An 18,023-nucleotide genomic window follows, 5' to 3' on the forward strand; every position below is an offset into this window, starting at 1 on the left:
TTGTATCTCCTAATTTATTTCTATTTTTGCCATAATGAATTTGTCAATTAAACCTTATGTTGCATTTCTTGATTAATTGGTTTGGAATCTGATTGTCTGCCTCGATAACGTTTTAGTATAAGTGGCATATTATACATATAGTTAGACACGTAATTGTAAAATAGTGGATCTTATGTGAGAAATTGTAAATGTTTTTCTACTACTTAGTGATAAAATTGATCTTGTAGCAATCCTTTATATGGAATCCTACACTTTTTACACAACCACTTCGATCGTAGTTTGCTCTAGGCGCGACTAATCTATCATCGTGATTGTGTACATACTCGCGCGACATAATTACGATTTAAAAAACAAAATCGGAGTATGCATTCGCGCAACTTCGACTAAACTTTCTTAATAATAATAAAGCGTTATTAATTGTGGACACGTTCGCGTTACATGATTTTTGACGCGCCAAACAAATAGGTACACGTGCGCGTGACCTGTTTTAAGATAATTTCTTAATTAAAAGAGGTAAATGCACATAGGTTTTAATATATGTGATTAAACAATCTGATTAAGCCAAGTATGATCAAAGCGACCGTGCTAGAACCACGGAACCCGGGAATGCCTAACACCTTCTCCCGGGTTAACAGAATTCCTTACCCGGATTTCTGTGTTTCGCAGACATTAAAACAGAGTCAAATCTCCTCGATTCGGGATTCCAAACCGGTGACTTGGGACACCATAAATTATCCCAAGTGTCGACTCTGATCTTAAATAATAATCCCGTTTCGATTGTCACTTAAATTGGAAAAACTCCTTTATACTCCCTTTTCGGGGGTAGTAAAAAGGAGGTGTGACAGAATTAACTCTCGTTCGACATCGTTATATTTAAATAAGAGTAACATTCGACCTCGCTCGAATTAACTCTCGTTCAACCTCGTTTGAACTAACTAATAGTAACATTCGACCTCGCTCGGATTTAACTCACATTCGACCTCGCTCGAATTAACTCACGTTCGACCTCATTCGAACTGGATCGGATGAGGAAGGCTCGGGATCTGGATCAAGTGAGGTGCATCAAAGACGGGGACGGTGGAGTATTTATAGGGGAGTCCCAGATTAAGTAGAGATGGCAGACGTACTTTTAGGGTCATCTAAATGAGGAGGGGGATCGGATATAGTGCTAGGGGATCTAGGGTGTTCGGAGAGTCTCCGAGACTTTGGGTATTGTAGGCGTATTAAGTTGGAGGAGGTCTTGGGGGCCATGTGTAAGATGAGTAGGGGCAGAGCGACCGAGCCAAACAAAATTCTGGTTGAGTTTTGGAAGTGTGTGGGTAGAGCAGGCTTGGAGTGACTGACTGGACTGTTTAATGTTATTTTCAGGACGAAGAGGATGCCGGATGAGTGGAGGTGGAGTACAGTGGTTCCATTGTACAAGAACAAAGGTGATATTTTGTGTTGTAACAACTATAGGGGTATCAAGTTACTAAGTCATACCATGAAAGTTTGGGAGAGGGTGGTGGAGGTGAGGGTGAGGAAGACAATGTCTATATCTGACAACTGGTTGGGGTTCATGCCGGGTCGCTCGACTACAGAAGCTATCCACCTTATTAGGAGGTTGGTGGAATAGTACAGAGATCGGAAGAAGGATCTGCACATGGTGTTTATTGACTTGGAGAAAGCGTATGACAAAGTCCCTAGGGAGGTGCTATGGAGATGTCTGGAGATAAAAGGTGTGCCGGTAGCTTACGTTAGAGTGATCAAGGACATGTATGATGGAGCTAAGACTAGGGTAAGGACTGTGGGAGGCGACTCGGGGAATTTATTGGTTGTTGTGGGGTTACACCAAGGATCTGCGCTTAGCCCGTTCTTATTTGCCTTGGTAATGGATGCACTGACACACCGTATTGAAGGGGAGTGCCATGGTGTTTGTTATTCGTTGATGACATAGTCCTGATAGATGAAATGCGGGACGGTGTTAACGAGAGGTTGGAGGGTTGGAGACAGGCTCTGGAGTCCAAGGGTTTCAAACTGAGCAGGACTAAGACAGAGTACCTGGAGTGCAAGTTCAACGCGGAGTCGAAGGAAGTAGGCATGGACGTGAGGCTTGGATCATAGGTCATCCCTAAGAGAGGTAGTTTAAAGTACCTTGGGTCGGTTAATCAAGGGGATTGAGAGAACGACGAGGACGTCACTCACCGTATAGGGGTGGGGTGGATGAAATGGAGGCTAGCATTTGGATTCTTATGTGACAAGAAAATGCCACCGTTACTTAAAGGAAAGGTTTATAGAGCGGTGATTAGACCGACCATGTTGTATGGGGCAGAGTTTTGGCCGGTTAAGAACTCTCATATCCAGAAGATGAAGGTAGTCGAGATGAGGATGTTGAGGTGGATGTGCGGGCACACTAGGATGGATAAGATTAGGAATGAAGATATTCGGGANCAAGAGTACATCAAAGCTTCACATCCTAGGGCTCGTGGGGCATCACTCGGCATCGCCACAGGCCTCCGCAAGACTGAGAAGGTTTCAATGTCACCTGCGACTATTCTAAAACAACTGGCCATGTAATGGTCTTATTTGACAAAGTGGCATTTTTTTGCAAAATTTGTTTAAGAAACTACAAAATCGATGATTAAAACATAGATCAAGAGTACATCAAAGCTTCACATCCTGGGACCTGTGGGGCATCACTCGGCATCGCCACAGGCTTCCGCAAGACTGAGAAGGTTTCAATGTCAACTGCGACTATTTTAAAAACAACTGGCCATGTAATGGCTTATTTTGACAAAGTGGCTGTTTTTTTTCGAAATTTCAGACAAAACTCGATTTTGCAGATACGGCCTGTCAACACTTCCGAGAGAGAGATTTTAAGACTGTGCCCGCAAACCGTTTAAAAATGAATCAAGGTGGCTGTTCTTGCAAAAACGGCCTTCCGGCGTCCTTTTGAGGGACATTCAGCTTATTTTAAACAAGAATGACATCACCCGACTTATTCATAACAAAAATTAAAATTTGACATTTTTTGGCTATTTTTTGCAAAGGGAAGGTTGGACCCGATGAGGGTTGCCTACGTATCTTCACATCCGGTGAGAATCAAACCTGCGTAGTTCGGGCAAATAAACTAACAATTTTTGAAAATAAAACCCTTTTTGACAAATACATTATTTCGAAAAAACAGGACTCTTTTTATATTTTCTTCTCAACAAGCTATTTGAAAATAAAACTCTTTTGTTTTCTTTTTCTTTTATTATTGACAAATAAAACAAACCATTTTTTTTAAGAACAAATTTTCCCTTTCCCTTTTCTTTTTTTTTTTCATTTTCCTCAAAAATTCGGCAGAGTTTCGACTTTATTTCGACATTGGTTGTTTTTATAAAACAGGTAATTAACTCTCTACACTGCTATTTCTCTATTTTTCCCAATTTTTCAAATATTCAAGCCGGTCAGCATGCGAGTCCGAGACAAACAAATGTATATGCAACACGTAAGATGCAACGGGGTGGTCTTTTCATATCCGGTTACCTGTCCTAGACGGACCCAACCCCTGTGTTGAGTCCCCTAAGGNGACTACCATCCAAGTCGCCGCACGTCAGTCGACAAGAACCCAAACCAGCAGCTGCTGTTTTCTTCATCCCGCAACACCAATGATCCTCCATTGAATCCGGCGAAACAGAGCTCGAACCCAGCAGTAAGCCCAGCTTCAAAACTCCCTGAAACTACACCAAATCAGTGTGAAAATTAGCTCAAAATCCCCACCCAAATCCAGTCGAGTTTGAGTTTGTTCAGTTCTGTTCGAGATTCCGGCGAGGTTCCAGTGCCGTCGCGTCTCCGTTCGACTCCTTGTCTGTTAGTCGAGCTTCAAAGCAATCTCGTGAAGTTCTCCGTTCATTAATTTTGAAAGAAGCATTCAAGCAACTGCAAAGGTTCATTCTCTTCTACTCTTAAACAAACTTCGTAACTTCGACTAGCCTTAACAGTGTTTCGTTGAGTTACCTGTTTAATTGTGTTAATGTAAGGTGAAGGAAACATGTTGGACCTGTTAACTTAGATATTTTATTTGAGTTAATTTGATGATCATGAATGAGGACTCTAATGAAAATGTTTTCAATGTTGACGGGCCAGAGTCCACGTTTGGTTTGCTGTTTTCATGTTATCTTTGTATCTCCTAATTTATTTCTATTTTTGCCATAATGAATTTGTCAATTAAACCTTATGTTGCATTTCTTGATTAATTGGTTTGGAATCTGATTGTCTGCCTCGATAACGTTTTAGTATAAATGGCTTTTTATACATATAGTTAGACATGTAATTGTAAAATAGTGGATCTTATGTGAGAAATTGTAAATGTTTTTCTACTACTTAGTGATAAAATTGATCTTGTAGCAATCCTTCATATGGAATCCTACACTTTTTACACAACCACTTCGATCGTAGTTTACTCTAGGCGCGACTAATCTATCATCGTGATTGTGTACACGTTCGCGTGACATAATTACGATTTAAAAAACAAAATCGGAGTATGCGTTCGCGTAACTTTGACTAAACTTTATTAATAATAATAAAACGTTATTAATTGTGGACACTTTCGCGTGACATGATTTTTGACGCGCCAAACAAATGGGTACACGTGCGCATGACCTGTTTTAAGATAATTTCTTAATTAAAAGAGGTAAATGCACATAGGTTTTAAAATAAGTGATTAACCAATCATATTAAGCCAAGTATGATCAAAGCGACCGTGCTAGAAACACGGAACCCGGGAATGCCTAACACCTTCTCCCGGGTTAACAAAATTTCTTACCCGGATTTCTGTGTTTCGGAGACATTAAAACAGAGTCAAATCTCCTCGATTCGGGATTCCAAACCGGTGACTTGGGACACCATAAATTATCCCAAGTGGCGACTCTGATCTTAAATAATAATCCTGTTTCGATTGTCACTTAAATTGGAAAAACTCCCTTATACTCCCTTTTCGGGGGTTGTAAAAAGGAGGTGTGACAGCTCTGGCGACTCTGCCGGGGACAAGAACCCAGAACTACTGGTTCAGGGTTCAAGAATTCGAGCTTTTAATATGATTTTGCTTGGCTTTATTTATTGTTAATATTATTGTATTTTTGTGAACCCAATGTGCTAATTGCCATTTATTTTCCATTTCAATATATTGCTTGACTGTTATTAAAATGCCTTCTTACGCCACCCTTCTGAGTCTTCTAAAATATGGTGCACACGTACGCGTGACCCACTTTCTGTTAGAAGTCATACCAATTAGAACAAGGCTTGGGTCAGCAACAAGGCCGGGTAGACTTTCGTGCTCCCGGTACGTTGCCCCCACCTCGGCTCGAGCTGTCCGCTCGGTAAGCCAGATCTAGAACACAACCACGGGTTTAAACCTAGAATGACATAACCTCATGACGAATCCCTAGTAGGCACGTTTGTTTGCACCATGTGCATTTGACTGTGGGGACTCAACACAGGGGTTGGGTCCGTCTAGGGTAGGTGTACCAAAAAATAAAAGACCATCATGATGCATCCTATGTGCTACATGTTGCATTCTTCAAGGGTAAAAGGGTCATTTGGCGGACCAATGATGTTTGAGGTAAAAGAGAAAGAAAAGAGGGTGAAGTGTGAAAATAAAGCAAGTAGGGCCCAGTTATATTTTTCTTTCACATTTTTTTAAGAAAAAGACAAAAAAAAATTGAAAAATCCAAAAAGATTTTGCACTTTTCCTTTATTTTTCAAAAAAGACAAAAAATATGTTTTCTCTAAATTTGTTGTTTTTTTAATTCTCGCCTGTATCCAATCTGCCCGAACTACGCATACCTGATTCTCGTCTTTCGGGGCGGGATACGTAGGCAGCCCACATAGGGTCCGGTGTTCCTAGTGAGTCTTAGGTTCTTGGCTTCGCGGGGTCTTAGCCAAATCTTGCATTTTTAGCCACTTTTTAGCCACATAGGTTAATTTTAGAAAAATAGTCACAATCATGTGTTGCATGTGTCCAATAGCAAGGGTTATTGTCTCACATAGCGTTCTAGGTCTTTAACTTATTTGGTTTTAATTTTCTCATACAGGTGTGGGTTTACTTACCAGAGTTGAGCATGATAGACACCTCGGGACTATCCAGGCAGTATCGCTCATTCAGGAGTTGCTTAAGGAGATTTTTTTTATGTTTTGAGTCTGTTTTTTTTTATGTCGTCTTTTACCTTCTAGTTTTGTACAGTAATGTTGAGTCTTTTGTTATTGTATTTCCTATTTTGTATTGGAAAAAATATGTGTTGTAAATCAAAAATCCTAAAAAAAAAAGAAGATTTTGCGTTTTTATATTTCTGTTAGATGTTTTCTTTAGAATAATAATTGTAGAAGTAAAAAAAAATTTTTTTGAGGTGGTTTTCCTTAGGAAATTAATATTTAGAACTCAAAATAAAAATTGCTTCTATATTTTCTTTAGTAATTAAGACTAAAAAATTCAAAAAAAAAAGAGAATTTTCTTTTAGTACCTTTTTAAAAGTTTTCTTTTAAGATATTAATTCAGAAATCCAAAAAGATTTTCTTTTGAGGTTCTTCTTTGAAAAATTAACGAAAAATGAAAAAAAAATTCTTTCTATTTTTACTGAAACTTTAGGATATTGTACATAGAAAAAAAATATACTTTATCTTTTGTTTATCTTTAGAGTTTCTCCCTTAGGTAATCAAAAACTGAAATCCAAAAATATTTTGTTTTATCTTTTTTGCTTGTTTCGAAACCTTTCTTCAGGATGTCAAGTGAAAATTCAAAATATTTTTCTTTGGTTCATTTTCTAGATTTCCTTCCTAAAAAAAAGAATCAAAAATATTTTTCTCTTCTAGAATTTTTCCTTAATAATTTCCCATAGAGTATTTGTTTCAAAAAGAAAAAATATATATGCCCGTTAAGATTGAGTTTGGAATAGATTATAAAACATTTAGTCTAGAAAATTCAAAAAAAAAAAAAGGATTTGCTTCTTTTATTTCTCTTTTCTCATCAGAGTAGTCATTAAGGTAAAAAAGGAAAAAAAAAGAAAAAAAAAGAGAACGCTAGTTTGTTTACTTTATTCCCGATCTTCCCGAACTACGCAAAGATCTGATTCATGCGGTGTCATGATACGTAGACAACCTACATAGGGTTCGATCAAATCATTTTTTTTATTTGATTAAAAGAAAAAGGGAAAAAAAAGAGAAAAGAAAAAAAGGATGAAGTTGTGGGACGTGAGAAATGAGAGGAAAGAAAAGAGTGATAATTAGAAAAAAAAAGAGGAAAGAAAATGAGCAAGCCAAGAAGTGCTAGAAAAGAAAGAAAAGAGAAGATTGAAATGAAAAAATTGGGATGATGACAAGTGACCTCGTGACCCTCGAAGTCATTCTAGAATCGTTAATTGTTGCTAGGTGCATTGCACGCAATGTGATATTTTTAGCTGTTAAATGCCCTAATGCTAACAGGATGACCCCATTTTGCTCCTTTTGTTATCTTCATTGAGCAGAAGGGTGGTTGGTTTGTGGTTCTTAAGTAACTCATCCATACAACACAAGGTCAAAGAGCAAGGTAGCCATGGCTAGCAAAGACTTGGACACAGGGGTTATTGATCCGTCTAAGGGAATTGTTGAATCTGAATCTGAGTTGAAAGAAGAGGTCTTAAGATTGAAAGGACAGATGACCGAAATATACCAAGCCTAAATTAGTGGGCGCCCTCCACCATCAGTTCTCATTAACTACACTGAAAGCCTTGTCACCATTCCGCCACTGTCACAAGTCCAGGATATCTCACAACCTTTTCACACTCCACCCCCTAGAACCACCTCATATCCCGCTCCTTTGACCACTCAAGTTTTTGTAGCTCATTCACCTGCTATCTTTCCTCGATCCTCTAGCGAGACTGTGTTCAAAATCCCCGATGCCCAACACTATGCTCCAGAAATAATTTTCATGGTCTCGGGTCCATACTCTTACGCTCCTCATTTTGAGCCTCCCGGTGAGACTGCAAAGCCTGCTAAGACAGTGGAGCAAGTTGAGATATCCAGAAAGTTGAAAGGGTTTAAGATGCCTAAGTTTAATTTGTATGATGGGCGTGGAGATCCAGTAGCCCATCTGAGGGGTTATTGCAGTGAAATGAGAATTGTTGGCGGGAAAGATGAGTTGCTGATGGCGTATTTCAGTGAGAGCCTGACTGGGGCAGCTTTGCAATGGCATACTCGTCAAGATGTTGGTAAGTGGCATACATTGGACGACATGGCTCAAGATTTTGTGTGACACTTTCAGTACAGTATAGACATGTCCCAGACCGCTCCTCCCTATCTCAGATGGAAAAGAAACCCAAGGAAAGTTTTAGGGAATTTTGGTTTAGATGGAACGAACAAGTTGCTCGGGACAGTCCTCCCATTGATAGAAAAGATGTTGTTGAGCCCCGCCAACGACAGGATCCAGTGGGCATTCCTGATAAACGCTTTCAGCCTCAATACCGACCCCATGAACATCCCCAAACTCTACATAATCCACCCCAGTATTATCCTCCGAACAACGTCCGGCCATCTGTCCAACCACTGGGTCACTCCAAAAGGCGAGTACGAGCACCGCAGAATCCCCACCAGCCTCCATAAAATTTTCAAGTGCCCTATAACCTACATTCAAGCCATGGGTGTAGAAGGGAACAAAGGCTGAAAGACAATTTTACACCAATAGGAGAGTCTTCTGCAAGCTTGTTTGAGAAATTAAGGCATTGCAACATGATTGCACCTATTCCTATAAATTATATAGACCCACGTGCGAGAAGCTTCGACCCTGCTAAAAGGTGTGAATACATTCCAATGCCCAAGGGCACAATGTTGAAGATTGTCGTGCTTTGAAAAGGGAAATAGAAAGAATGATTCAAGAAGGAATAATTGTGGTCCAAGGCAGTAACACCCCAAGTGCCACACATAATCCCCTACAGGTACATGACAACACACAAATTGTTGGGATGGCTTGCAATGACGAAGGGTTGGTCAGAGGAGTCAAGGAGTCACTTGGTGAAGACAATGTGATTGAAGTTGGTGAACGTCCCAGCGATAATACTGATGTGGAACTCAGTGGCTAAGATGTCGAGCTTGGTAATTGGAAAGACGCTGCTTTCTTGGCTAGCCAGGGGAGTCCTGGTGGTTTATTTTGTTGTCATTTCTGTTGTCCGGGTTATTTCAGGGTTGTAATCCGGATATTGTCTTGTGACTCAAACCCTTCTATCCTTTTATTTTGCTTAGTTCATTTAGTCGTAGTACCCCTGTTAGTGTTATTTAGGTTTTTCCAAGGTTGCAACCTTAGTGTATTTTGCTTGTTTTGTTGTTCAAACCCTTTCACCGTCTGTCTAATGCAATTTCCTATTTTCTGTTATTTCTAGTCAGTTTTTGTTTAGTTCTCGTTTCCTTTATAGATCTTTTCATCCTAGCTCTAGTGACATGACATGCACGCATAATTCTAGGCCTGGTCTTAAAAGTTAGTCTAATCATGAAGCAGTGAAACACTTTTGAAGATGATAGGGACATTTGAGGGAAATAAGTACAGATTTGGATATTTTGAGATCATTTAAAGCCCGAATTGTGTGAAACTGGGGTAGATAGTTTGGGAAGTTAAGAGGGCGACAAGAATTTGTTACAAGAAAGCGCGTCCCAGACAATTTGAAGCAAGCAACTTTCAGTTCAAGTGCATCTCAAGTTACAACATAAAGCCAAGGGAGTTTGCTCCAAACTGACGGAGCACATCCATTTTGAAGAAGAAATCACCCAAGAAGAGCTCTGTACTTGACAAGGCACTAAAGAAAGGTGGAAGGCATATCTGTGATACCAACGCCGATGCTGCGAATGAAATGCTATACATGATCATTTTTCATCTTCAGGTTGTATGTGTTATACTTGGTATTCTTAGAGATTGGGAGGCCCTCCTTCTTCTATCTAAACACTTTATCCTTTGTTACCCCTTTTGAGCCTTATTTGTTTTCTTTCATACCCCTCTTTTGGAATCAGTAGCAAAGTTCAGAAACACAAATACATAAGATAAATAAAGAAGAGAAAAGAGGAAAAAGAGAAGAGGAGAAGANAATTCAAGTCAGCAACAAAAGAAGCTCGCAGTAAGAATGCGAGTCAACAGTCCGAGATGATCAACATAAGTTAGTCACAATCCAGAATAAAAAAAAAAGAAAAGCAAGAAGTGAATCCAAATGCAGAAGTTGATGAAAGATGTGAGCTGCTCAAGACGTGGCTGAAGTCACAAGCACGGTGTGTCCGGTTTTGATCCGAAAAGCTGAAGAAGACTGAACTAGCACCTGCAATGAGCAAGCGTAAAGGTTCAAATCTAGAGTCTGCATGAAGAACCATTCAAGACTTAAGATCAAGCTCAGATACCAGGGCTCAGTCACATTCCCCTTTCTCATAGTTTTGGTTTCTCCAAATAAGGGTCGGGTCAAAAAACCTATCTAGTCGTTCTTTGTCTGAAAATACTTCGTGTTTCGAGTCAAAGAGGGGCAGTTGTAGACATGTGATTTTTGACTCTCCCCAAGATTTTGCATATTTTAGCATTTAAATACTTAGTTTAGGTCTAATATAGTTATTTCAACTAATTTTGACTCTTTTACTTTATTTCGTCACAAAAAATAAAAATTACAAAAATATTTTAGTTTATGTATCTTTCATAAATTTAAATAAAAAAATATACAAAAATAGTACCTTATTTTTATTTTTATATAATCTTGAAAACACAAAAATAGTTTCATGTTTTAAGATTACTTTATATTTTTATATTATAAATTGTATATTTAGAAGGAAGAGTTAGTTTTGGGTTGGTTTATCCCATTTTAATCTTGTAATCCATTTTTTTTAGTCTTCCAATTTTAAGGCCCAATAATACCAAACCCATACCCGCTTAACCTAAAAACCCTTTAAATATAACCAAATATTAGCCTAAAATACCAGGATCCCTAACTTTACATCAGCCGCAACAGTACAAAGAGCAGACCCCCCCCCCCCCCCCCCGATCAGGTCCTTCTTCTCCATAGAGACCTAAGCTTCTTCTTAATAAAAAACAAGAAAAAAAGGTAGTTGTTTCCATGAATAAGCCCTAAGCTGCTGAAAGCTAAGGACCCAAAAGGACAACCGTTTTCTCTTATTGGGAAGACCTAAAAAACCTAGAAACAAAACAAAAAGAATGGCTTATGATCTTCTTCACAAAATAAGGGACAACCGCAGAACTCCATGAACACCCCTAAGTTTCCTCTTCTTCTTTGAAACAAAGCCAAAACCCAACGTTTCCAGCCAGCAGCTCACCATCGCCGGACAGACCACCCCTGAAACCAGCGACCCCCTCAAACGACCACAACTCCATCTCTGAACTCCATCTCCGCCATCTCCCTATTCCAAAACCTTCGTCACTTTCACAAACACGCACACACAGAGGCACAAACGGACAGAAGGGGAGGGGGTGGACTGACTTGGTTACTACAATGAGAAAACATACAAGATATTTCAGTTTCTTTTGTTCAGTATCATTTTGAAGAAGGAAATTGCAACAGAAAAAGAGTTGGAGTCTCTTTTGTTTGTCGGAGTTTACTGTTTAAGCCCGTTCTGGTCTGAATCCGTGCTCGTTTGAGTTTTCCGGCACCGTCGAGGTTCGGAGTTTCATTTTGCAGAGTCGTTGTTTCCGGTTTGAGGTCCGTCTGGCATCTGTGGTTCAAGTTTCAGTTGTGTCGCTTGCTGTAGCCATTTTTGCGTCCAAAAGTTGTGAAGTTGGAAACTCTCGTTAATTGGCAACAGTAGGTTCAGTTCTTTCCTATCTCCTGTTAATTTTATATACATGGTTTTGATGGTATGAGTTTGGAGTTTTGCACTATCTGGTGTGGATTGCTTGAATATCTTAACACTTTGAATTTGATTAAATTAGATATAGTTATCTTACTCAATAGTTTAGTTGAATTTGATTGAATTGGCGTGGGTGGTTTTGGCCAATCTTAAGGAAGGAAAATAGCTTGAATTTTCTGTAAGACTGAAGTGGGAATTGGGTATAATCGGATCTATGTTATTTTAATGCTGGTTTTATCGTTGGGTCTGCTAGTAGGATGTTTTAGGCCGGCCACCTGGGTAGGCGAACCTTTAGGCGCGTTTTGAATTTATTATCGTGATTATGTACACGTTCGCGTGACATGATTACAGTTTCTAAAATGAATATTCGTAGAAAAGCCTTTAGGCGCGTTTAAAATACAATTGTGACTGTGTACACGTTCGCGTGATATAATTACGATGCTAAAACCAAATCAGAGTATGCGTTCGCGCAACTTCGATCAAACTTTCTCGTAATAATAAAATTGTTATTAATATAGTCCGCTTTAATATAGTTCTTTAAAAATGGACCGAGGTGTGCCATCCATAACTGAATCCCTATGGCCCTCGTATTAATTTTACGATTTAGATATTTAAAATGATATTCATAGAAAAGCCTTTAGGCGCGATTTAATATACCATCGTGGTTGTGTACACGTTCGCGTGATATAATTACGATTCTAAAAATAAAATCGGAGTATGTGTTCGCGCAACTTTGGCCAAACTTTCTTAATAATTTAAGCGTTATTAATTATGGACACGTTCGCGTGACATGATTTTTGACGCACCAAACCAATGGGCACACGTGCGCGTGACCCGTTTAAGATAATTTCTTAATTAAAAAGGCAAATGCACATAGGTTCTAAAATGAGTAATTAGATAATTTTGATAAGCCAAGTATGATCAGAGCGACCGTGCTAGAACCACGGAACTCGGGAGTGCCTAACACCTTCTCCCAGGTTAACAGAATTCCTTACCCGGATTTCTGTGTTTCGCAGACATTACAACAGAGTCAAATTTCCTCGATTCGAGATTCTAAACTGGTGACTTGGGACACCTTTAAATATCCCAAGTGGCGACTCTGATCTTAAAATAATAATCCTGTTTCGATTGTCACTTAAATTGGAAAAACTCCCTTAATATCCCCTTCCGGGGGTGTAGTAAAAAAGAGGTGTGACACTATTCTATTTTTGATGATAGCATTGAGGACAATGCTACTTTTTATTTTGGGGGGTGGCCTATTTTGATGATGATTTGAATACTTTGGATATTTGGTTTGTAATAACCTTGATACTATTTTCGTTATTCTCGTACTTTTTACTTTTGGTATGTACATAAAGTTACTTCTCCATGTATATATTCATTCCCCTTTTATGTATATTTGTCTCAATCCCCTATTGTACATATTCAGTTTACTGTCCGTAGTTTATTTTATAACTTCTTTTGAAATTTTCCTTAATAGAGTAGCTTCTCATTTTATTTAGTAGTTTCTTTTTCAATTTGTAGCTTCTTACTTTTACAAGTTTTCGTGATCAATAAGCCTTTGATTTTCTTAATGCCACGGTTCTTTCCAAAGGTGGAATTTGTGTGAACCGGGTGGCTCTTCCCGATGATGGATGGCGTGACAACCTTCTTAAGGGTTTGCGTCCGTTTTTTTCTTTATGTTTTTGTGTAAATAGTAGTAATGAGTAAAAGTGACTCAGTCAAAGCTTCACTTGGGCCTAGCACACTTACCTTTGACCTTATGGTTAGAAACAAGTTGATTTGCAAAGAATGGTGCTAGTTGTGATCTTTAGACTCTTGTGTTGACTAAACAATCATCGAGTGGCTTCTCGGAGCCATTTGTGTTGCTCAATCTTAGCTAGGGTTGTTGTGGGACCTCGACTCTATTCTCTTTAGCAATCCAACAGCTTGTGAGGTGAGGTATTGATTTGCAAGTCCAAGTCCCATGCCAATAAGTCTAGAACTTGTCCTGAATGTTTGTCGAGGCGAAATTCTAAGTGTAGCTCGACTTGAGAAATGACTATTGGCTCTCCTTGATCCAAATTGAAACTTGAAAGCATCCATAGCCCACCAAATATGATATCCCTAGTCAACCCCGTTGAGCCGAAGCCCTTGATCTTTCAATAACCATGATACAAGCCTTTATCCGTTCTAAAATGACCCTCTCTTGGCATCCGATCTTTCCTTAGCACAATTGGCAAAAGCATAAGTTCTGGGGGAGAGACGAGGAATGCAAAAAAGATAAAAGGTACAAAATGAAGAAAAGGGAAGGCAAACGAAAAAGAAAGAAAAGCCAAAAAGTCAAAAAGAAAGTGAATAATATTGAAAAATGAAGGGATTCAATAAAAGCAATGATGAAAGGCTTAGAATGATTAGAAAGGAGAAAAAGGATTGTCATGAACAAGAAAGAGTGACAGTGTGTCTCTCTACTCCCCCAAGGAAGAAGAAAATGACTCAAAGAGTCAAGAATGTGTGAGCCGAAAAGAGAAAATGAAGTGCTTAAGGAAAGATGAAACCTTCATAGACCGATATATCCTACCTTGAACCAAAAGCCTTCATTACATTCCCGCAAAAGCCCTATATGATTTCGAGTTGAGTGAGCTTATATTAGTGGTGATTCACATAAGGGGCAAGCTTATGGTACTTAGAGCCGGACTTGTGACCTTCCTTTGAGAGAGATGAGCGTACTTTTCCACAATCCTTGTTCTGAGTGCTACAATCTAAAGTGAGGTTTGCTTATGGAGAGTAGAGGAGTAAGAGTTTGGGTTCCACAATGAACTATGTAGTAGAAAGAGTTTCCTTGATGAGTTAGTCAACTCTTGATGCTTTTGTGTCACACTAGGGCTATCGTACTAAAAAGGTTGTATGTTGTTAATAATACATTTGAGTTGAGGGTAATTGTTAGTCCCAATTGATGCTTGATGAAGTCACCTTTGGACAGCTGAAATTTTCATTTCTTTTATCTTGAGGGGGTGGGAATTACTTTGTTTGCTGAGGGCAAGCAAAAGCTTAAGTTTGGGGGAGTTGATAACTATGGATTTTAGCCTATCTTATGCTCTCTTTAGCTTAGGTTTTGGATTAAAAATGTGTAAAAGTATTCCCGAAAACTGACTTGTTGTGCTTGTCTGCAGGGTTGGTCAAAATGAGGCAAGAAAGCCAAAATCAACTCATGGAGGAGTTAAAATTGCACAAGTTCAAAGCTGATAAAAGCGCTGACCGCGAAGGAAAAGAGCGATCGTTGAAGATCCACCGTTGAAGCGGCCACAATTATGCGGTCCGCGGAATTGAGGTTCAGAGAAGGTGTTTTGGGTGCAACAGAGACCGCTGAGTGCGATGAAAAAGTGCGGCCGCAGAATACCTGACGCGTTCACGGTGGTATTTCCGCTGAGAGCAGCGATCAAGATTCAGAGACCCTGCAAAGTGAGCCTAACTGAGGAGCGCGGTCCGTGTCCAAATTGCATGGCCGCGGTTGAGGCTAACACTGAGGCGGTAACTTTTACGGTGTCCGCAAAATCAAGTCCAAACCAGGCACAAAAGTGAAGAAACGCGGTCCACGCTTGTTTTGCGTGGCCGCGGAAGTCCTTACGCCGAGACGCTCATTATTTCGCTGATAGCGGAACCTTCGTAGGGGTATTTTTGTCCAATAAATTTAGCTGTGTATAAATAGATCTTTTTCACATTTTTAGGTTATCTTTTGTCTGAAGAGCTCGTGAACAGCCGTATTTTACTACTTAGAGTAATTTTAGAACAACTTTAGCTATTAGTCTTAGATTTTATTGTTCAACTTTTATGGCTTAGATTGCATCTCCATTTTTTGATTTCTACCTTGATTATGAGTTGCTAAACCAATAGTTAGGGTTGTGATCCAACCCTAGTGTGGGTATTTAATAGGTCTTCAATTTTAGGGCTTAATTGTTTATGGGTTAATGATATTTAGCTTGATTCATGCTTTAATTATAGAATTGGTGGTTGCAAACACTGATTCGTGCCTTCATGACTTAGACTCTTCTTGAGAAAGAGGGACTAAGTCTAGGAAATTCAGGCTAACAAGGAATTGGGGAGCATTCAAGAGATTGATAGCCCCAATTAAAGGGTCAAACCTGGAGATAGTAATACCCGACTTGAGCCAATTTTACTTGCATTGTTTGAACACCCAATTGGGCTTGAGAAAGCCAATTAGGGCAAAGTCACTCAAACTACCGAGAGGTATATAGTGAGTAATTATGTGTAAAGGTTATATCATGACCCCAAATATAACAAGCTTGTCCTAAATTCTAGATCCCATTACGTACTCGCCTAGGTGTAAGTCACTTCCCTAGTGCTTTTTATCAATTGAGAAAAATCCTACAAAAATATTGTACTTAGATTATTTTCAGCAATCAGTAGCATTAAAAGTAGAACAGAAACAAGACCAAGCATGGTTAGAAGTGCAATTAAGAACAACACACATAGCTAGATTGGATAGAAACCCAACTCCCAACCAATATTAGCTCCTTGTGGATATCGATCCCGACCTTTCGGGTAAAAGATGCATCGACCACTCCTTGCCATTACATAGTGGTGTAGGGTTGGAGCCGATGAACGTTCTTGCACTAGATCTTTTCACCCTAAATTGAAACTTATTCATGAGAACATATTTTTTCATTGCACTGATAATTGTTTACTTGTCTTGGTAAACTTGGCCTACTTCAATTACTTTTGGCGTATGTTCTGTTATGATGATACTTTTATATTCCACAATTGTCGGGATGTTGGCATATCAATCAACTTCACTGTTCATTATTCTTCTCCAAATGTGTTACAATTGCTTGACGATTGTACCGCGTTAGTGTTACAACAATCATAAGTACTTGCACTCAATTAAAAATATGGTATTTCTGACCTCTGTATATTCAGGTGTTCAGTATTTGACAAAAATTAAATTTTTATTATACTTGTAGATACTTTGTTCTGTGATCACATTTTGCTTTTTCAAACCTTAATTACTGTGTAACAGTTACACTTCAATTATTTTTTAGAGACATAACAGTTGAACTACATTTGTTATGTAGTACAGTTGTAGATAATTTGTAGTAAAATTGTAGAATACTTGAAATTGAAAAATATCAGGACTGCAAAAACAGAGCAAACCTGTAATTGTCCTCGCATTCGACATACTATATTCCAAATCGAAATCCCTTACTGTTATACACAGCGGATACATTTCTAAGTTTTTATTTTCCTTTTTCGTCTCCATATACACTCGAACTCCCATATCGTTCCGAATTTCCATTGGAGGATAATGTTCGTTGGCAGTGTATTTGATCTCGATGATTTTTACAGAAGTATCGATCATTAGATGCTCTGCAATTGCGCTATTCAATTGACTATAATTTGAATCTTCATTGACTATAATTCCGTCAACATCAAAATCTATGTATCTCTCAAAGATATTCCACCGACCATTTAGCTGAAGCATTATCACCCATTTTGACATTATATCGGCAAATTCAATTCAATTGTAGAGAAAACAATTACACAACCCTGTGAAAGCTTTAGAATGTAGCTAAATGTTCAGAGTTGATTTCTCAATACTTCATGTTAATCTGGAATTGTTTTCTTCATAAGCTTTTTTGTTTTTTTTGAGTTTGTTGCCTTGTTTATGGAAAACCGGAGAAAATCTGCGTAAAAGAAGGACATTTAGAAATTGTGGAATAGATTATCATGTGTGAGTGACTTTACTTATTATTTCATGGTAGATTATCAATATAGTAATTTGTGGAATAGACTTCTAATTCATACTGAATGATGTATTTTGATGATTCAAATTATCATGTAACAATAAGTAAATATACTAGATAATAATATATGCTTTGGTATAACTATATGTGTAAAATTGATTTAAATCATTAATATGTTTGTTTACTTTATGTTTTATATTTTAATTAAATAAAATAAAAATAATAGTCTCTTATGATAAATATTTGAGTTCATTTTTCTCTTTAACAGAATTATAAGACCTTAGTACTATCCTTTTTGGTAATTTGACACTCAAAAGTACTTTTTAGAAAGATTGGCCAAACACAATTTGTTTACCAAATGTTGCAAAAAATACTTCTTAAATAAATTGGTCAAACACAAACTATTTTTTTGCAAAAGTATTTTTAAAAAAAGTACTTCTGAAAAAAATACTTTTCAAAATAAGC

Source organism: Nicotiana attenuata, chromosome 12, assembly GCF_001879085.1.
Source record: "Nicotiana attenuata strain UT chromosome 12, NIATTr2, whole genome shotgun sequence".
In the NCBI taxonomy this organism is placed as follows: Eukaryota; Viridiplantae; Streptophyta; class Magnoliopsida; order Solanales; family Solanaceae; genus Nicotiana; species Nicotiana attenuata.